We start from the raw sequence: 22,761 nt of genomic DNA, 5'->3' as shown, positions 1-22,761 counted from the left end.
TCATTTTTTCCTACGAGGATTATTTAAACCGTTGGAGGCCGTATTACGCTCTTCAGTTGATAGAGGCCGTATTACGATCTTTAGTAGTTAGAGGGCGTATTACGCTCTTCAGTTGTAGGCAACTGCTGTCCACCAGCGTAGTAGTGCATTGTCTCTGTTTACTAATGGAGCGATACACCTGGAGTGAGTACACTGATATGGTTGGTACGTACTACATAGCGCACCACAACAGACGAGCTGCACAGCGGGTTTATCAACAACAATATCCTAATCGCCGTATCCCGCATCATACGACCTTTGATGCTGTGAACCAACGTCTGCGTGAGACCAGGTCATTTAGCAGATTACCTGGACAGGGATGCCGTCGCACGGTAAGAACGCTGCAATTTGAGGAAGCTGTCTTGCAGCATGTGGAGCCGGATCCTTCAATCAGCACTCGTGCAATTTCACGTCACATGGGGACGAATCAGACGAATGTAAGAACTGTCGTTCGAGAGCAATTGTTACGTCCATTTCACTTACAGCGTGTCGATAATCTGGAACCAGTTGATTATCCACCCAGAGCACAGTTTGGTTCAAATGGCTCCGAGCACTATGGGACTTAACTTCTGAGGTCATCAGTCCCCTTGAACTTAGAACTATTTAAACCTAACTAACCTAAGGACATGACACAAATCCATGCCCGAGATAGGATTCGAACCTGCCACCGTAGCGGTCGCGCGGTTCCAGACTGTAGCGCTTAGATCACAGTTTTCGCAGTGGTACCTGGAACAGTGTGAAATGCATCCTGCATTCCCATCCTCTGTGTTGCTTACCGATGAAGCAACGTTCGGGCGTGATGGAGTCTTCAAGATCCACAATTCGCATGTTTGGAGTGAGGATAACCCACATGCCACAGTTACTAGCGCTCATCAAGTGCGGTTCTTCGTTAATGTGTGGGTCGGTGTTGTTGGAGACTGTTTAATTGGGCCGTATCTGCTATGTAGTTGTTGTTTCTTGGTCATAAAAAAAATGGAAAAGTGTTTGTTGGTTTAATTAATTTACCGCCAGAGAAATCTTCCTCTACAGGTTTAAATACTCCTCATAGGAAAAAATGACATTAGGGAAAAATATGTTTTGATGTCCCCTACAACCTCCCAGAGTTTGTCGGTTTAAATGCGTTTCACCCTGTATATGCATGTATCAGTAACTGGCGCCTACTCTTTGTATTAGCTATGTAACTGGTTACAGTCGTTTCTGTCTCAGGAGGAATGGTCAGTATTCGGATATAACGTGAACTCCCATTTTATGCAAAAAACTTTCCTGTTCGGAGTGGTTTCTTAGACTGAAGACATTTTATGTACATTTCTTATGGACCAGTAGCTCACTGAATGCGCAGTTTTCCATGGTGAATATGCCAAATGTACTGCTTGCCCTCGTTAGAAAACGTGCAGAGACACTCAGACAATCAAACAACGTGTGCTCCCAGTGGTGCACAAATGCATTGAAGTTGACGGTGGGCTATTCTCACATTTATTCTAAATAGCACAACAGCTGTAACGTTACGTGTACGATAATACTTAGAGGTCAATGTGTCAAAAATGCGTATTTTTCAATTGACTTTTTCTAAAATGCATGTTGCAATGTTTACTAACTGTTGCACACGTGTGCATGTGTAAATCTGACAACCTATTGAATAATATAGACAGTAAATACAATGTACATTAAATGTGTTCTATCTCGCAAACCATTTGAAGTTTTTTGCTTCAAATGATCGTTCCTGTCGTATCCCTGAATACTTACCAAATTTCTTAGAACTCCCTGTATATGAGAGGATATGTGATGTTACTTAAGTGATTATAAACTTGAGTCCAATTTCCAAAGAACTTGGCGGTATAAGCACAAATAGCAGTATCGAGTTGCACCCCTTCTGGCCTGGATGCATTCACTGATTCGGTTTGAAATGGTGTCGTAAGGCCGTTGTATCCTCTCCTGTGGCAAGATGGCCCATAACGGCTGTAGCTGATCCTTGCTGATCCTTAATATACTGGATAATGTCGCTGAGACGGAGTCGCCATTCATGCTGGTTCCACAAATGTACTATCGAGAGCAAATCTGGCGACATTTCTGACACCGGGAGTACCTCAAAATCACGCAGACGTTTCCAAGAGATACGTGCCACGTGTGAAAGAGCATTCTCTCGTTGAAAAATGGCCCAACACTGTCACATAAGAAGTAACACATGAGGACACAGGATATCCGTGTGCTGTCAAAGTTCCACCAGTCACTAACAACCGGGCACACAGTTTTAATCTGCCAGGAAGTTTCATATCAGCGCACACTCCGCTGCAGAGTGAAAACTCATTCTGGAAACATCTCCCAGGCTGTGGCTAAGCCATGTCTCCGCTATATCCTTTCTTTCAGGAGTGCTAGTTCTGCAAGTTTCGCAGGAGAGTTTCTGTAAAGTTTGGAAGGTAGGAGACGAGATACTGGCAGAAGTAAAGCTGTGAGTACCGGGCGTGAGTCGTGCTTCGGTAGCTCAGATGGTAGAGCTCTTGCCCGCGAAAGGCAAAGGTCCCGAGTTCGAGTCTCGGTCAGGCACAAAGTTTTAATCTGCCAGGAAGTTTCATATCGGCGCACACTCCGCTGAAGAGTGAAAATCTCATTCTGGATGTTCTGCCCTACTTGTAGATCGGTAGATGAAGAGCGATAGTTAGCTACGACAGACAGCCGAAGAGATACTCGGATTGTGGACAGGAAGGCCACGTCTGTTCAGAATGCATGGAGTGGAGAACAGTGCAAATCCCAACGGGAGAAGCTGTACCTACTTCCACTCCGACGTCACTCCCATAGATTGTGTAGACGTGCTCTGGACAGATGCTCCTTCGATGAATGACCAGACCCCTCATCGTGACAGTTTATAGGAAAAACTCGCATCATTGGGCGCTTATACGCCAGAGCCATCGAACATACCGCCCACGACTACGCCATCGACGTCTCCCGGATGTTAGACATTTAGAATCTGCAAAAGGTCACGACGATACCCATTACTCAGACAACATCACACCGGTGATCTTAAGTGTCCATGAGCGCCTTCCACCCGGCCGAGTAGGGACACTGAAGCGCCAAAGAAACTGGTATAGGCATTCGTATTCAAGTACAGAGATATGTAAAGAGGCAGAATATGGAGCTGCGTTCGGCAACGTCTATATAAGACAAAAAGTGAACGACGCAGTTGTTACATCGGTTACTGCTGCTACATGGCACGTTATCAATATTTAAGTAAGTTTAAACGTGTTGTTACAGTCGGCGCACACAGCTTCTCAGAGACAGCGATGAAGTGGACATTTTCCTATACGACCATTTCACGAGTGAATCTTGAATATCAGAAATCCGGTAAAACATCAAATCACTGACATCGCCGGGAAAAGATCCTGCAAGGACGGGACCAACGACGACTGAAGAGAATCGTTCAACGTGGAAGATGTGTAACCCTTCTGCACACTGTTGCAGATTTCAATGCAGAGCCATCAACAGGTGTCAGCGTGCGAACCATTCAACGAAACATCGTCGATATGGGCTTTCGGAACCGAAGGCCCACTCGTGTACTCCTTATGACTGCACGACACAAAGCTTACGCCTCGCCTGGGCTCGTCAACACCGGCATTGGCCTGTTGATGAATGGGAACGTGTTGCCTGGTCGGACGAATCTCGTTTCAAATTGTATCGATCGGATGGACGTGTACTGGTATGGAGGCAACCTCATCAATCCGTGGACCCTGTATGTCAACAGGGGACTGTTTAATCTGTGGAGGCTCTGTAATGGTGTGGGGCGTGTGCAGTTGGAATGATATGGGACCCCTGATACATCTAGATACGACTCTGGTAGGTGACACATACGTAAGCATCCTGCCTGATCACCTGCACCCATTCATATTCGTTGTGCATTTTGACGGACTTGGGCAATTCCAGCAGGACAATGTGACGATCCACACGTCTAGAAATGCTACAGAGTGGTTGCAGGACTACTGATCTAAGTTTAAACACTTCTGTTGCCCACCAAACTATCGAGACATGAACAATATTGAGAGTATCTGATATGCCTTGCAACGTGCTGTTTCAGAAGAGGTCTCCACTCCCTCTAACTCTGGCAGATTTGTGGACAGCCCTGCAGGTTTCATGTTGTCAGTTACCTCCAGCACCACTTCAGACATACGTCGAGTCCATCCACGTCTACATCTACATCTACATCTACATCTACATTTATACTCCGCAAGCCACCCAACGGTGTCTGGCGGAGGGCACTTTACGTGCCACTGTCATTACCTTCCTTTCCTGTTCCAGTCGCGTATGGTTCGTGGGAAGAACGACTGCCGGAAAGCCTCCGTGCGCGCTCGAATCTCTCTAATTTTACATTCGTGATCTCCTCGGGAGGCATAAGTAGGGGGAAGCAATATATTCGGTACCTCATCCAGAAACGCACCCTCTCGAAACCTGGACAGCAAGCTACACCGCGATGCAGAGCGCCTCTCTTGCAGAGTCTGCCACTTGAGTTTGCTAAACATCGCCGTAACGCTATCACATTTACCAAATAACCTTGTGACGAAACGCGCCGCTCTTCTTTGGATCTTCTCTATCTCCTCTGTCAACCCGACCTGGTACGGATCCGACACTGATGAGCAATACTCAAGTATAGCTCGAACGATTTTTTGTAAGCCACCTCCTTTGTTGATGGACTACATTTTCTAAGAACTCTCCCAATGAATCTCAACCTGCTACCCGCCTTACCAACAATTTATTTTACATGATTATTCCACTTCAAATCGTTCCGCACGCATACGTCGTGTTGCCACACGTCTGCGTGCTCGCGGGGGCCCTGCAAGATATTAGGCAGGTGTAGCAGTTCCTTTGGCTCTTCAGTGTGGAATAGCTTCAATGAACATAATATGATTACAGCGCCTATCAAGCTACAATTACTGCGGGAAGTGTTGCGATGTTGGACATCGATATAGTCCGCCTACGAGAAGTCTGTGTCGAGAGTTTTCCCTTCCTAGACGGGTGTGATACATATGTTACGCCAAATTATGACAGCAGCAGAGGAACGGCGGAACTTTTACGAGAAGGTATAGAGGCTGAGAATGTGGTGTATCCTCTGTCGGCAAGACTAGCGCTGACACTACTTCGAGTTGAGATCATCAATATATAGGGTGTTCCAGGAGAAATGTTCATTCGAAAAAAAATATCTAGTAAACATGGACTCTGCAACCCATACCTTATAAGTTATGCGCACTTATTCATTAGAAGAGCTGTTTTTCAATGTAGCGAAGATGAACGAGTGTTCATAGGTCTTAAATAATGCATTATAGAGCCCTTATTTACTTACACACTTTTTTCTTGTTTTGATCCATACTGCCACATCTCAAAATATGAGAGCAAAGAGCTTCCAGGAGAAGAGTTTTGTTTCACGGTATCGAAGATCAGGAAGTGATCATAGCTGTTAGGAAACCCGTTTTAGTGTCCATGTTTACCTGAATTTTTTGTTTCAGTGCCGGCCGGGGTGGCCGAGCGGTTCTAGGCGCTACAGTCTGGAACCGCGCGACCGCTACGGTCGCAGGTTCTAATCCTGCCTCGGGCATGGATGTGTGTGATGTCCTTAGGATAGTCAGGTTTAAGTAGTTCTAAGTTCTAGCTGACTGATGACCTCAGAATTTAAGTCCAATAGTGCTCAGAGCCATTTGAACCATTTTTTGTTTTGTTTCAAATGGTCATTCCAGTCATATTCCCGAATACTGACCATTCATCCTGGAACACCCTGTATATGCCCCTTCTAGTTCAGACAGGCGGATTCTTCGTGGTTAGGTATGACCATTCTGTACCTTAAGGCGACTTCAGCTGCGTGATCGCCCCAAAAGATCAGTCAGTTTCCACGAGACATCTCATACCAGCAACTACCAGATATTACCTGTCAGCTGTACCTTGTACGCCGTTTAAAGTGGATTCACACTGGGTAGTATGTGTGCAGCGTATATAATCAGATGTACTATTGAAGTAGATACTTCTTGTGAGTTAGTATGGGCAGAGGTCATTGTTGGCAACCGGAATAAAATAATAATTGGATCCTTTTAGTGACGTCCCAATTCAGATGATACAGTTGCTGAAAGGTTCAAAGAAAACTTGAGTTTGATTTCAAATACCTACCCGACTCATACGATAATAGTTGGTGGTGACTTTAATTTACCCTTGATATGTTGGCGAAAATACATGTTTAATTCCGGAGGTACGCATAAAATATCATCCTAAATTGTGCAACACGCATTCTCTGAAAATTATTTCGAGCAATTAGTTCACGAGCCCACTCGAATAGTAAACGGTTGTGAAAAAACACTTGAACTGTCAGCAACAAATAATCCAGAGTTAATAACGAGCATCAAAACCGTTTCAGGGATTAGTGAACACAGGGCTGTCGTAGCAATATTGAATATTGTAATCGCCAAATCCTCGAAAAATAAGCGAAAAATATACCTATTCAAAAAATTAGATAAAAATTCACTTGACACCTTCCTGAGAGACAGTCTCCACTCATTCCAAATTAATAATATAAGTGTAGACCAGATGTGGCTTAGATTCAAAGAAACGGTATCGGCAGCCATTGAGAGATTTATACCAAATAAATAAACAAACGACGGAGCTGATCCTCCTTGGTGCACAAAACGGGTTGGAACACTGGTGCAGAAACAACGAAACAAACATGCCAAATTTAAACAGACGCAAAATCCCCAAGATTGGTGGTCTTTTACAGAAGCTCGAAATTTAGCGCGGGCTTCAATGCGAGATGCCTATAACAGTTTCCACAACGAAACTTTGTCTCGAAACCTGGCAGAAAATCCAAAGAGATTCTGGTCGTATGTGAAGTATGTTAGCGGCAAGAAACAATCAATGCCTTCTCTGCACGATAGCAATGGAGATACTATCGAAGACAGTGCTGCCAAAGCAGAGTTACTAAACTCAGCCTTCCGAATTGCCTTCACAAAAGAAGACGAAGTAAATATTCCAGAATTCGAATCTAGAACAGCTGCCAACATGCGTAACGTAGAAGTAAATATCCTCGGAGTAGTTAAGCAACTTAAATCACTTAATAAGAGCAAGTCTTCTGGTCCAGACTGTATACCAATTAGGTTCCTTCCGGAGTATGCTGATGCATAGGCTCCATACTTAACAATCATACAACCGTTAGAACGACGAAAGATCCGTACCCAAAGACTGGAAAGTTGCACAGATCACACCAATATTCAAGAAAGGTAGTACGAGTATTCCACTAAATTACAGGCCCATATCGTTAACGTCGATAGGTACCAGGATTTTAGAACATATATTGTGTTCTAAGATAATGAATTACCTCGAAAAAAAAAGGTCTATTGACACATTGTCAACATGAGTTTAGAAAACATCGTTCTTGTGAAAAACAACTAGCTGAAGTGCTCAGTGCTATTGACAACAGATTTCAGATCGATTCCGTATTTCTGGATTTCCGGAAGGCTTTTGACGCTGTACCACACAAGTGGCTCGTAGTGAAATTGCGTGCTTATGGAATATCGTCTAAGTTATGTGACTGGATCTGTGATTTCCTGTCAGAGAGGTCACAGTTCGTAGTAACTGACGGAAGGTCATCGAGTAAAACAGAAGTGATTTCTAGCGTTCCCTAAGGTAGTGTTATAGGCCCTTTGCTGTTCCTTATCTATTTAACCGATTTGGGAGACAATCTGAGAAGCCGTCTTCGGTTCTTTGCAGATGACGCTGTCGTTTATCGACTAATAAAGTCATCAGAAGATCAAAACAAACTTCAAAACGATTTAGAAGAAATATCTGAATGGTACGAAAAGTGGCAGTTGACCTTAAATTACGAAACGTGTGAGGTCATCCACATGAGTGCTAAAAGGAACTCGTTAAACTTCGGTTACATGATAAATCAGTCTAATCTAAAAGCCGTAACTGCGAACAACTTAAATTGGAAGGAACACATAGAAAATGTTGTGAGGAAGGCTAACCAAAGACTGCGTTTTATTGGCAAGACACTTAGAAAATATAATAGACCTATTAAGGAGACTGCCTACACTACGCTTGCCCCTCCTCTTTTAGAATACTGCTGCGCCGTGTGGGATCCTTACCAGATAGGACTGACTGAGTACATCGAAAAAGTTCAAAGAAAGGCAGCACGTTTTGCATTATCGCGAAATATGGGAGAGAGTGTCACAGAAATGATACAGGATTTGGGATGGACATCATTAAAAGAATGACGTTTTTCGTTACGACGGAATCTTCTCACGAAATTCCAGTCAGCAAATTTCTCCTCCGAATGCGAAAATGTTTTGTTGACACCGACTTACACAGGAAGGAACGATCACGAAGATAAAAAAAATGAAATCAGAGCTCGTACGGAAAGACGTTCATTCTTTCCGCGCGCTATACGAGATTGGGATAATAGAGAATTGTGATGGTGGTTCGATGAACCCTCTGCCCGGCACTTAAATGTGATTTGCACAGTATTCATGTGGATGTAGATGTAGATGTGTTCAGTGTTTATATGCTGTAACAAACATCTTTGTGCAATATGTACATCAACATGGCCTTTTGGTCAAGGTGCTTCATGTTTTTAAATGTTTAAGGGATGACAAACGTGTATAACGTACTGAGTTCTATCCACCTGACATCTTGTGCGTGATTTTCAGCGTAAAATGAACATGGTTTACAACAAAAAGATGTTAAATACCTCAAGATGACAGCAATGACAGTTGAAACCGGTCGTCTTAAATAAAGAAATTTTTTATGGGCTCTTGGCTTTTAAATAGTTTTTAACAAGAAAGTCTTCATTGCGCGAAAACCTGCTGTAAGAATAATACGTGGTGCTCCCCTACGATCATCTTGCAGACATCTGTTTAAGGAGTTGGGCGTTCTGACTACTGCTTTACAGTGTATTTATTCACTCACTAAATTTGTGCTAAATAGTCCATCACAGTCCGAAAGGAATAGTGATGTGCATAACAACAGTACCAGAAGAAAAATGACATTCATTACTCTATCATGGTTGTCTTTATCATAAAAATGGGCGCACAGTGCTGCAACAAAAATTTTTGATCACTTTCCCAGTGATATAAAATGTCTGATATGCATCAAAGTAAGCCGGCCGAAGTGGCCGTGCGGTTAAAGGCGCTGCAGTCTGGAACCGCAAGACCGCTACGGTCGCAGGTTCGAATCCTGCCTCGGGCATGGATGTTTGTGATGTCCTTAGGTTAGTTAGGTTTAATTAGTTCTAAGTTCTAGGGGACTAATGACCTCAGAAGTTGAGTCCCATAGTTCTCAGAGCCATTTTGAACCATGCATCAAAGTAAAATTTGAAGACACACTGAGAAAGTTTCTCCTTGACAACTCCTCCTTTTCCGTAGAAGAATTTCTGTTACTGTAAAGTGTAAAAGGCTATGCCTAACAGTTACTGACTCAGGTCTGTATACATTTTTTCTTTTTGTAATATATATAGAAAACTGAGAAATTTTCAGAATGTAAGCGCATGTACAAATTAATTTGCAATGTGAATGTAAAATTACTCTTGCACCTCATTATGACCACTCGTGCAAAGTGCTCCATGGAACATGTAACTAACTAACTACCTAACTAACTAACTAAGAAAGAAAGAATGATCAAACAAAAATTTGGATGGCGGTAAAGAAATAATCATCTGTTCCTGAAAATCCATTAAAGATGCTGTGGTGTCACCGCCAGACACCACACTTGCTAGGTGGTAGTTTTAAATCGGCCGCGGTCCATTAGTACAAGTCGGACCCGCGTGTCGCCACTGTCAGTGATCGCAGACCGAGCGCCACCACAAGGCAGGTCTCGAGATACGGACTAGCACTCGCCCCAGTTGTACGGACGACTTTGCTAGCGACTACACTGACGAAGCCTTTCTCTCATTTGCCGAGAGATAGTTAGAATAGCCTTCAGCTAAGTCCATGGCTACGACCTAGCAAGGCGCCATTAGCATTATATTGCATTTATCTAGAGAGAGTCTCACTTGTATCATCAAGAACGATGTATACAAATGATGGATTAAAGTTAAGTATTCCAGAAGCTACGTACTTTTCTTTATAGCATTCATTACGTACCCTGTTTCAGACCTAACGCCCGCCTGCGTGAGTTAGCGCGTGCATCTTGGCCGCCTCTTTCAATTAGTGTGCGTAGTGTTGGCAAGTCTGCCGACACTACAGATGCTATCAAGCAATGGCAAGGCTGATTCGTTCGTATAACTGATAGCAACATATTGTCGAGTCTTGAGAAAAATTAGTACCTAACCGCGGCGCAGTGTAATAATTGTGCGATAATGAACTATTGGTCGTATCTAATACGTTACTGATTATCAAATACAAAGCTACAGTTCACTGACAAGAGCTACTTGTATAACCTTGTTCTGTTACTATTGGACATACATGTCACCGAACTGCGATACGTATCTGAGTAGACCAGTTACATGGAAATCACATCAATGAGGGACTGCATTAGAGAACAAAAATAGAACTCAATGCAGTGTGTGGGCGAATGAATGCAAAAGGTATCAGCAAACAATCAGCACTGTGCCAATACGTATCCTTAGAAACCTTCGCGCCAGTGGTAACACCGGTTCCCGTCAGATCACCGAATTTATGCGCTGTCAGGCTGGGCTGGTACTTAGATGGGTGACCATCGGGTCTGCCGAGTGCTGTTGGTAAGCAGAGTGCACTCAGCCCTTGTTAGGCAGAGGAGCTACTTGGTTGAGAAGTAGCGGCTCCGATCTCGGAAACTGGCATATGCGGCCGGTAGAACGATGTTCTGACCACATGCCCCTCCATATACGCATCCGGTGACGCCTGTGGGCTGGGGATGACACGGCGGCCGGTCGGTTCCGTCGGGCCTTCATGGCCTGTTCGGGTGGTGTTCCTTACAAACATGCAGAGGGGTAATCAGAATAGACCCGGAATACTTCGTACTATAGACAGACAACAGTCATAAATGGAGGAGGCTTGCATAGAGATAATGGAAAAGAGTGGTAAAGGGATTGATACTTTTTGTATCATTTATCATTTCCGACTTGAAAAATGCAGTGGACTGTGAAACACTCTTTACCGAAGCATAGTGACGACCAGTTTAACCTGTTTATAGCTTAACGTGCAGCATACTATCTTGAAAAATTGGTAGATGAGCCCCACCCGGAAAGAATCCGCGGGACGGTTTACCGACAGTTGATTTGGTACGTTGGCCAGCTTGAGAGAGGTTTCTAGGCTGTTTTGCAGTCTCGTTAAGACAGACTGTGGGCTGTTCCTCAGTCTCCGCCTCAGTAAATTCAATATGCAAACAGCTTTAATACATGAGAGGGTACACTCTAGGAAAGAGAAACAGAGAGAGATAAAGAGTGTGTCGGAAGCTGCAGACGAACTGTGAGTTAGTAAACAGACGCCGGTACTCATATGGGTGAAGACACATTCAAAGTAATGCGAAAGTGGTGGTGGTGGTAAGTTCCTATGGGACCAAACAGCTGAGGTCATCAGCCCCTAGGCTTACTCACTACTTAATCTAACTTAAACTAAGGACAACACACACATCCGAGGGACGGCTCGAACCTCCGACGAGGGGAGCCGCGTGAACCGTGGCAAGGCGCCCTAGACCGCTCGGCTACAACGCGTGGCCAATGCGAAAGCAGATCGGTTAGTAAGAGGAGCGAAGGGGCATGTTAATAACATTCCTGAGAGTCGAATTCATGTCAGACATAAAAGAAAAACTCAAAGCGAAAATAAACATTAGAGTGACAAATGCCTGAGCTAGAGAAAGGACAGCGTATCGAAATTCCGCTAGAACAATGACATCCAACCAGACACAGTTCGACTTCTGTTATCGGACTGAAACTTAATCACGAATTCTATAAGGAACTTTCACGTAACGGGTATAGTAAATACCCTGAACAACTACTACAACTACTAAAAAGATACGAGTCGTGTTTTTTTGGATAAAAAATTATTTTCCGAAATTATTAAGTCTATGAAAAACTCTATTGAGTATTGAGCTTTAATTACGAAGTACCAACTTGCCTGCGGACATATTGCCATCCAGAATCGCAAAAGTTTACAGGCTAGTATATTATGATGGAAGCACAAGAGCCAGTCATACTAATGTGACCATCGTCTATGTCCGACTCAACGTGCAATAACTAGTCACAGACGGAAGGTGAAAGCACTACCAGTAGAAAATATATAAAGGGTGTCCGGGGACGTGGAAAACAGTGCAGCCATTTCGTCGTCTTTTTTTTTTACTCATGTCTGACTGACTCTCTTTGAGAGTTTATTCTTGTTGGGTGTAAGGTAAAACGGAATATTTAAGCTTTATTTACAATTCTTACACGTTGAGAGGATTCTTGGGCACTCTATGGGTCCTTAGAACCTCAAGGCAAGGAAAATACATTGTTTGGGAGGGTGAAAAGAGGAATCCCTCGATGGCTTTAGCTTGATTTCGAGGTGTCCAGACACCTATGTTCGTCCTTCATGGAGATCGTTGTCTTCAAGGCGGGTGACAGAATACGATGGCCCTAGGCACTCAGTATGTATGCCACCATTGCGGATGGATGGTGCCAACCAATTGGAGCTGCCGGACAACGTCCCTGGGCACATAGATCTTCGAAAAACGTTGGCAGCATAGACTTCAATCTTGTCCAGGAACTGTGGCTCGCGGAGTTCCTGTATCCCGGTCCATCGCGGTGCCCCCAGCGACTGTCACAGCGATCGGTTTTGGCGTGTCTGGAGAGATCGAATATTAGTAGCGCACATGGTGACCCATGCTGCACACCTCTACAGTTATGGTTGTACCGTGGAGTGTGTAATCTACCCCCTCCTCCCTATTTGCTGCTATTGTCCACATTAGTCTTTTATCAAGATTTGAGAAGAGCGAGGATTACAATACACTTTCTAGTTTACTTATCCTTTCTCGTAGAGTTGGCTCCAGTTCTTCTTGTCAAGGGGTCTAATTATTGAAGCTGAAATTCTCACATTTTAGGTCCTCATGGTTGAATTGATCTAAATAAATATGAAGTTTGTTGTTGCAGAATTTTTGTTGTTACCTTAATAATGTCGCAGAAGAAGGTGAGTACCACAGCCACCGGGGTGTTGTGGTTCTGATTTTAGAATGCTGCATGGAGGGTCCTGAGTTCAAAACTCACCTGAACTGTGAAATTTTGTTTTCTATATTCGGTTGGAGTACATTCTAGAAGTATCCACAAATGTCAAGAATCATTGTACTGAAATGTTGTATAACGGTAAATTTACCGTATTTGTTCTGGCCGGAGGCAGTTCGTTCCGCGCTCTTGTATGTGCAAATGCTGAATAAACCTTCGTTAAGTGTAGTTAGTATTCGTCATTCATCTAATTACACTTTCTTCTACGTGATATTATTCTGGTGGAGACGCTGGGTATTGGAACTAGTGATAGCGCACATCATCGACGACACAATGGCTCCCATCAGGACACGGCAGAGCTGCCGCTTACGTGGTGAGAAACCCGAGTTCGAGCCATATTCAAAAGATCGCAGTCTATCGGAGACAGAAGAAGAAGAGGACGTTACGATGACAGCAACTGTGTGTCACCACATGAGACATCCTTCCGGGTTCTCTGGTGACGATGGCCAAGATCCAAACAAGTGACTGAAGTGATATGAGCATATAGCCAAATTTAACAAATGGGATGACACCGTGTGTTTGGCTAACGTATTTTTCTACTTGGAGGGCATTACCAAGCAACGGTAGAGAACAACGAGGAGGAGTCCACAAGCTGGGAAGTATTCCAGGCGAAACTGCGCAAGTATTTCGGCGACACACAACGACAGAAGTGCAAGGTTCAAATGGTTCAAATGGCTCTGAGCACTATGGGACTCAACATCTGTGGTCATAAGTCCCCTAGAACTTAGAACTACTTAAACCTAACTAACCTAAGGACATCACACACATCCATGCCCGAGGCAGGATTCGAACCTGCGACCGTAGCGGTCACGCGGTTCCAGACTGAAGCGCCTTTAACCGCACGGCCACACCGGCCGGCAGAATTGCAAGGCTGAAGATAAATTAAAGTGCAGGGCACGACGTCCAGGAGAAACTACAGCATCCTACATTCAAGACGTCTTGGAGCTGTGTAAAACATTGGATCCTAGAATGAAGAAGGAAGATAAGGTTGCACATCTCATGCAGGATGTTGCTGAGGACTTGTATCAAGCCCTACTCCTGAAGCAGGTTTCGACAACAGATGACTTCATAAAATGGTGCCACTATATCGAGACAATGCATCAACAAAGAATTACACGAAAGAAGATTGAACGGCTTCCAAACGTCGTATCGATGTCTTTGATCAAGGAAGGAAATCATTTCACAAGTGTTCTTCGTCAGGTAGTGAGAGGAAGTTCAGAGGGCACTTAGATTGCACGGCGAGACGCTTCAAGAGGTCATAAGGGAGGAAGTGGAAAAGACATTGAACCCAATCTCTCGTCCTTCATTTCCCTTTAAAACGGTGAAAAAGTCGAGACCCAGGCAGAGTTACGTTCCTATAATGCTGCATGAGGAACCTGTTTGGGCAACAAGGTAGACTGACGTCTGGAGGACCCAGGATAACCAACCAGTATGTTTCCACTGCGGACGACCGGGACATGTGGTGCGCTATTGTTGAGAAAGGTGGCGGATATTTGATGGCGCCCGCGCCAGAAGACAACAGACCGATCTTAGCCGACGCCAACTCCGGGACGACGAAGATAAACAAGAAGATGTGGGTGCAGGATGATGTAGGTCACCATCGCCGCAATCTAGCTGCTGGAGAGGACGCTCCCCAACACGCTGATCAAGGTCTCCATCGCCGTTTAGAAGCTCCATCCGATCACCTAGCCGCCGCAACCTGGAAAACCAAAGGGTGCGACCTTCCTTGGAGGTGAGGCCGCCGAACAGAAAATTCCTCCACCATCGATCGCTAGCAAAATGATAGGAAACTACGTCCATATCCTCATGGATGGCCGACCAGCCCAACTTCTTGTGGACTCTAGAGCATCATATTCAGCCATTTCGGAGAAGCACCGTCGCCAGTTGCAGAAAACCATATTCGTCGACAACAAAACATCTCTGCTGAAGGTGGCCAATGAGATATATGTAAAACCTACAGGAAAATGTGTCATTCGTGTGGGTATAAGTGGCCATACACAGACAGCCCTTAGAATTCAGCGTCTTACATGAGTGTAGTCATTACGTCATTCTCGGATGGGACTTTTTGAAAGCTTCTCAGGCAATTATAGACTGTGGTCGCTGGAAGATTATGCTAGACGAGATGAGATACTGTTGATAGGTCGATGTGCCTCCGAGTGTGTGGAGACTATGTGTGCTGGATGAAGTGATCATTCCTGCAGTCAGCGCTAAAAAGGCAACTGTCACGTGTCATGCCATGCATCAACCCACTGATCTTGTATTGGAATGTAAGACAAGCATACCACTGAAGAATAACTTGGTCATCCCAACCTCTGTCGTCTCGTTAAAAAACGGATTCGGAGAATTGTGGATAGTTAACTGTCGCCGAAAACTGCAGATCCTTCCACAGCGAATGTGCGTAGGAAACGCTGAGCCGTTAATTATTGAACAGATGAGCGTCATAGAAACCTCCCATGCCTCGTCTGTGGGCGAAATTGGCACCACCACTACGAGACAAGATCTTCTAGCTCGAGCATCACCATATCTCACTAAGGAACAACAGAAGAAGCTACTTGCCATTCTTCAAGAGTTCTCAGAATGCTTCAATCCACAGGTGAAGAGCAAATTAGCGAAATCGACGGTGAAAAACAGGATTAGCACTGGAGACTATCAACCAATAAGCCAGAGAGCATACCGTGTGTCAGCAAAGGAACGTCGAATAATTCGCGACGAGGTAGAGAAAATGATGAATAATGACATCATTTAGCCTTCGCAGAGCCCATGGTCGTCACCAGTTGTTCTCGTCAGGAAGAACGAAGGCAGTTGGCAACTTTGTATTGATTACAGGCAGCTTAATAAGACAACTAAAAAGGACGTTTACCCCTTCCACGAACTGACGATACACTAGATGGTCTGAAGGGGGTTACGTTTTTCTCAACCATGGACATGTATTCGGGATACTGGCAAATCGAAGTAGATGAGGCTGATCGGGAGAAAACTGCATTCATCACCCCTGAGGGCCTGTATGTGTTTAAGGTAATGCCGTTTGGTTTGTGTAATGCACCAGCAACTTTTGTACGGATGATGGATAATCTTCTAAGTCACCTAAAGTGGATGTTGTGCCTTTGTTATTTAGATGACATTATAGTGTTCTTAGAGACATTTGAAGAACACGTAAAAAGACTGAGGGCCGTTCTTAAGTGTCTCTAACAAGGAGGACTGAAACTCAATCCAAGAAAGTGTCTCTTTGGAGCAAAAGAAATCAAAATACTTGGACACCTTGTGCCAAACGAAGGTGTGCGGCCAGACCCAGAAAAAGTGAGATCTATAACGGAATTTCCTATTCCTAAAAGTATTAGGGATGTGAGAAGCTTCCTAGGATTATGTTCGTATTACCGTCGTTTTATGAAAGTCTTTTGTATCAAAGTCAGGCCACTCCAAGAGTTGTTAAAAGCCAATGCTGAATTTATCTGGGGTGGTGCTCAACAAGATTCTTTCGATGTGCTGCGAAAAGCTCTGACGACTAACCCTGTACTTGGTCTGTATGATGAGAGAGCACCTACAGAACTACACACAGATGCCAGTGGGTATGGGATCGATGCTGTTCTGGTGCAAATTTCGGATGGAAAAGAGAAGGTCTTGCTGTGATCTGGGCCATGGGCAAATGTTGACAGTATCTATATGGAAGCCCACTCACAGTTGTTACAGACCATCATTCAGTTTGTTGGTTGCAGGTCTTAAGGATCCAATAGGATTACTCGTCAGGTGGGCACTACTTCTTCAAGGGTATGACATTACCATAGAGTACAAAAGTGGAAGAAAACACCAATATGCTAACTGTCTCTCAAGAAACCCTGTGCAAGACCATCAAGACTTTGATGAAGATAGTGACTGTCTCGCTTCACTCCAGGATCTCTCTGCAGAGCAGAAGAAGGACGTGAAGGTATCTCAATCAGTCAGAGGATGTAAAAGGACAGTTTAAGGTTGTTAATGGAATACTTTGCACGAAAAACTTTGATCCGTTTGGAAAGTGGTGGCTACCAGTGATTCCTAAACAAATGCGCTTAGATGTTCTACAGAAATTCCATGACACACCTAAGGCCGTACATTAAGTATTTATTAAGACACACGATATGATCCGCAAGAGATTTTTCTGGCCAGGATTATTTAGGAGTGTCCGTCACTATGTTTCGCACTGTCGAGAGTGCGAGAAGAGAAAGACAGTTCCTCAGAAACCACCTGGCCGACTCATACCAATTCCACCAATCGAAACGCCTTTCCAGCGTGTTGGGATTGATGTCCTCGGACGATTTCCAACGTCTGCTAGTAACAATACATGGATTATTGTTTGCACTGATTATCTGACACGCTATGCCATTACAAAAGCCGTGAAAACAGCCGAAGCATTCGAGGCAGCCAAATTCATCGTGGAAGACATTGTATTAAAACATTGTGTCCCAAGGTCGTTAATTACGGATCGAGGGAAAGTTTTTCAGTCGACCCTTGTGACAGAGACAAACGGTCGGTGCAACATTACTTATCACATGACGACTGCCTATCATCCGCAAACTAACGGGCTTACTGAATGCCTTAATAAGACCTTGGCCAACATGCTATCAGTGTTCGTCAGTATTGAGCAGAGCAACTGGGATGAGGCGTTACCTTTCGAGACGTTTCCCTACAACACCGCGAAACAAGACACCACAAGATTTACGCCATTTTTCCCGGTGCATGGGCGTGAGTCGACTACGACGATGGACCACATGTTTCCGTTACATCCTGATGACGTGAACGACGACTACATCAGCCTGTTGTTGACCGCCAGTTAGCTCTACTCTGCACGCTGCAGGCTCAAGAAAACGATCGCCGAAGGTACGACGCGAGCCACCGCTCTGATGTCTACCAGCCTGGTGACCTCGACTGGATCTTCACTCCTGTTCCGAAGGTTGGAGTCTCTGAGAAGCTTCTCAGTCGCTACTTTGGACCTTATAAGGTTGTAAGACAGTTGTCTGATGTTACTTATGAAGTTGAAGATTTCGTCCCCGACACAAGACGACGAAAGATCAGAGATACGGTCCACGTCCTTCGAATGAAGCCCTGTAAGGCTCCTGCAATCCAAGGTAAATTCGAAGCTCCAGTGACAGGCAACAGGCGGAAAGGTGACGAAGAGCGTAGCGGCAAAAAAGTTCTAAGAAGATCACCACCAGGGCGAGAATCATTTATCTGGAGTCGGAGTATGCAGGACCGATGACTCATTCCTGGACTAGGAGGACGTAACACCGAGATGCTGTTCCCTTAAGGACGGAGAGACCTCGCAGAAGAAGCTGAGTAGCACTGTGGTGTAGTGGTACTAAACTGTTGCGTGGAAACTCGTGAGTTCAAAACTCTGTTGACTGTACAATTTTAATTCCTAAATTCGGTTCTAGTACATTCTAGAAGTATTCGCAAATGTCAAGAATAATTGTACTGGAATCTTCTGTAGCCGTATATATACTGTATGTGTTCTGGCTGGAGGCAGTTCGCCCGCGCTCTTGTATGTGCAAGTACTGAATAAACCTTCGTTAAGTGAAGTTTGTGTTCGTCATTCATCGCATTACACCTTATTCTATGTGACAATATATTCTGTCAAATTTTCGTATATCATACAGTCTTTTGACTTTTTACATTAACAAGCTGTAATTACAATGTTCGCACAAAATAAAAAAATGCATCCGGTCACATCAGAGACATGCTTACTACTCTCTCTCAGCACAAATAACAATATTCGAAAGGGTTTACACATTTTCTCGACAAATGAATTTCTATTAGTTTAGATTATTATTTCACAAATGAATCTAGAAATAAACATAGCAAATAGTACTAGATTGCGTACTTAATAACGTAAATTTTAAGTGTGTCATATAATTGGTAATTTCAAATGTTTCCAAAAAAAATTAACTTTACATTCAAAACTAGTACTTATCGATTGGAACATCCGCAATAAAAAAATTGCTTTAATAAATTTTAGCTTCAAATATGACGTACTGTGTATAAAATTATATGAAAGTTTTCAGAACAGCAGCTGAGATAATACTGACCTAAAAATAGTTCTGGTATCAACAACTACTATTTAGGAAAAGTAATGTTAGAGAAGGATAGTAGTGGGACAACCTTCGCGCCAGGCCACGCTGCATTGTTTCCAAATTTATTCAAGATGGCGGCGATGGCGTCATCCAAGATGGCGGCATGTAGACTTGGCAACATCGCATGACTTCTTCTTCCGTGTGTTTTTGCTTTTAGGACGCTTTAATTGTCGAGTGCTAGTAATATTGTTTCGTAGATTTCGTGTTTGTTTTGAATACAGTCAGAGAGAGTCCCTTTAGTCAGCCACAGTGCCAGTAGTGCTAGTGTTTGTTTTGAATACAGTCCAGAGACAGGTAGTGCTATTTTCATTGTTTTCTACAAGAAGTGGCTAGCAATCACAGTTTAGTCAACAATCAGCCGCCTTTAGTGAATTAGCAGTCTAGTTAAAAATTGATTAACTCTCTACAGTAAACTGATTCCTTAGGATGGTTAGGATGTGTGACTGCTGTGTACAGACGCAAGAGGAGCTGGCCACTGTTCGCGAACAGCTGAGCGTGTTGATGGCCGTGGTCAGCCATCTTCAGGCTGCTGCCTCACACTGTATCGGCAGTGGGGAGTCTGGTGCATCGCATGGTACACACCAGGTGTTACATGCTTCACCCACTGTCTCTGCTGTCGAGACATCTTCGCGGGTACTGGGTGTGGTTGGGCCACCCTCTCCCCAAGGGGAGTGGTGGGCTCAGCGGCGTTCGCGCCGCACGAGGCGGAGGGTAAATGTGGAGGCTGGCCGTGTGGCATCGCCCGCTCTGCCTGTGAGTGAACATGGGGCTGCTCCTTCAGCAAGGTCCGAGCAGGCACATGGGGGGAAGGGTTTATTAATTATTGGGAGCTCCAACGTTAGGCGGGGGATGGAGCCCCTTAGGGAAATAGCGGAAAGGTCGGGGAAGAAGGCCAGTGTTCACTCTGTCTGCTTGCCAGGGGATCTCATCCGAGATGTGGATGAGGCCCTGCCGGCGGCGATAGAGAGCACTGGGTGCACCCAATTGCAAATTGTTGCTCATGTCGGCACCAATGACTCCTGCCATCTGGGTTCAGAGGTCATCCTCAGTTCGTACAGGCAGTTGGCGGAATTGGTGAAGGCGGAAAGCCTCGCTCGTGGGGTGGAATCAGAGCTAACTATTTGTAGTATCGTTCCCAGAACCGATCACGGTCCTCTGGTTTGGAGCCGAGTGGAAGGCTTAAACCAGAGGCTCAGACGATTCTGCGGAGATCTGGGGTGCAAATCTCTCGACCTCCGCTTTCGGTTGGAGAAATGTAGGGTCCCCCTGAATAGGTCAGGCGTGCACTACACGACGGAAGCAGCTAAAAGGGTAGCGAAGTACGTGTGGAGTGCACATGGGGTTTTTTTTAGGTTACAGAATTCCCTCCCTAGGCCCGACAAGACGCCTCCTGAGATGCAGCAAGGTAGGAGTAGGCAAAATGCAACAGGGAATAACAATATTAATGTGCTAATAGTAAACTGCAGGAGCATCTATAGAAAGGTCCCAGAACTGCTCTCATTAATAAACGGTCACTACACTCATATAGTACTAGGAACAGAAAGTTGGCTGACACCAGATGTAAACAGTAGTGAAATCCTAAACTCAGATTGGAATGTATACCGCAGAGACAGGCTGGACAGTGGGAGGCGTGTTTATAGCGATAAGAAGTGCAATAATATCGAAGGAAATTGACGGAGATCCGAAATGTGAAATGATTTGGGTGAAGGTCACGGTTAAAGCAGGCTCAGACATGGTAATTGGATGTCTCTATAGGCCCTCTGGCTCAGCAGCTGTTGTGGCTGAGCACCTGAAGGATAATTTGGAAAATATTTCAAGTAGATTTCCCCACCATGTTATAGTTCTGGGTGGAGATTTTAATTTGACAGATGTAGACTGGGAAACTCAAATGTTCATAACAGGTGGCAGGGACAAAGAATCCAGTGAAATTTTTTAAAGTGCTTTATCTGAAAACTACCTTGAGCAGTTAAACAGAGAACTGACTCGTGGCGATAACATATTAGACCTTCTGGTGACAAACAGACCCGAACTATTTGAAACAGTTAATGCAGAACAGGGAATCAGCAATCATAAAGTGGTTACGGTATCGATGATTTCAGCCGTAAATAGAAATGTTAAAAAAGGTAAGAAGATTTTTCTGTTTAGCAAAAGTGTCAAAAAGCAGATTACAGAGTACCTGACGGCTCAACACAAAAGTTTTCTCTCAAGTACAGATAGTGTTGAGGATCAGTGGACAAAGTTCAAAACCATCGTACAATATTCGTTAGATGAGTATGTGCCAAGCAAGATCGTAAGAGATGGATAAGAGCCACCATGGTACAACAACCGAGTTAGAAAACTGCTGCGGAAGCAAAGGGAACTTCACAGCAAACATCAACATAGCCAAAGCCTTGCAGACAAACAAAAATTACGCGAAGCGAAATGTAGTCTGAGGAGGGCTATGCGAGAGGCGTTCAATGAATTCAAAAGTAAAGTTATGTGTACTGAAAAATGGTTCAAATGGCACTGAGCACTATGGGACTTAACTGCTGAGGTCATGAGTCCCCTAGAACTCAGAACTACTTAAACCTAACTAACCTAAGGACATCACACACATCCATGCCCGAGGCAGGACTCGAACCTGCGACCGTAGCATTCGCACGGCTCCGGACTGCGCGCCCAGAACCGCCAGACCACCGCGGCCGGCTCTGTGTATTGACTTGGAAGAAAATCCTAAGAAATTTTGGTCTTATGTCAAAACAGTAGGTGGATCAAAACAAAATGTCCAGACACTCTGTGACATAACGGTACTGAAACAGAGGATGAAAGACTAAAGGCCGAAATACTAAATGTCTTTTTCCAAAGCTGTTTCACAGGGGAAGAGTGCACTGTAGTTCCTTCTCTAGATTATCGTACAGATGACAAATGGTAGACATCGATATAGACGACAGAGGGATAGAGAAACAATTAAAATCGCTCAAAAGAGGAAAGGCCGCTGGACCTGATGGGATACCATTTCGATTTTAAACAGAGTACGCGAAGGAACTTGTCCCCCTTCTTGCAGCGGTGTACCGTAGGTCTCTAGAAGAGCGTAGCGTTCCAAAGGATTGGAAAAGGGCACAGGCCATCCCCATTTTCAAGAAGGGACGTCGAACAGGTGTGCAGAACTATAGACCTATATCTCTAACGTCGATCAGTTGTAGAATTTTGGAACACGTATTATGTTCGAGTATAATGACTTTTCTGGAGACTAGAAATCTACTCTGTAGGAATCAGCATGGGTTTCGAAAAAGACGGTCGTGTGAAACCCAGCTCGCGCTATTCGTCCACGAGACTCAGAGGGCCATAGATACGGGTTCACAGGTAGATTCCGTGTTTCTTGACTTCCGCAAGGCGTTCGATACGGTTCCCCACAGTGGTTTAATGAACAAAGTAAGAGCATATGGACTATCAGAC

Source organism: Schistocerca americana, chromosome X, assembly GCF_021461395.2.
Source record: "Schistocerca americana isolate TAMUIC-IGC-003095 chromosome X, iqSchAmer2.1, whole genome shotgun sequence".
NCBI classification, from domain to species: Eukaryota; Metazoa; Arthropoda; class Insecta; order Orthoptera; family Acrididae; genus Schistocerca; species Schistocerca americana.
The sequence above is the reverse complement of the archived record's forward strand: the minus strand, read 5'-3'. Positions refer to the sequence as shown.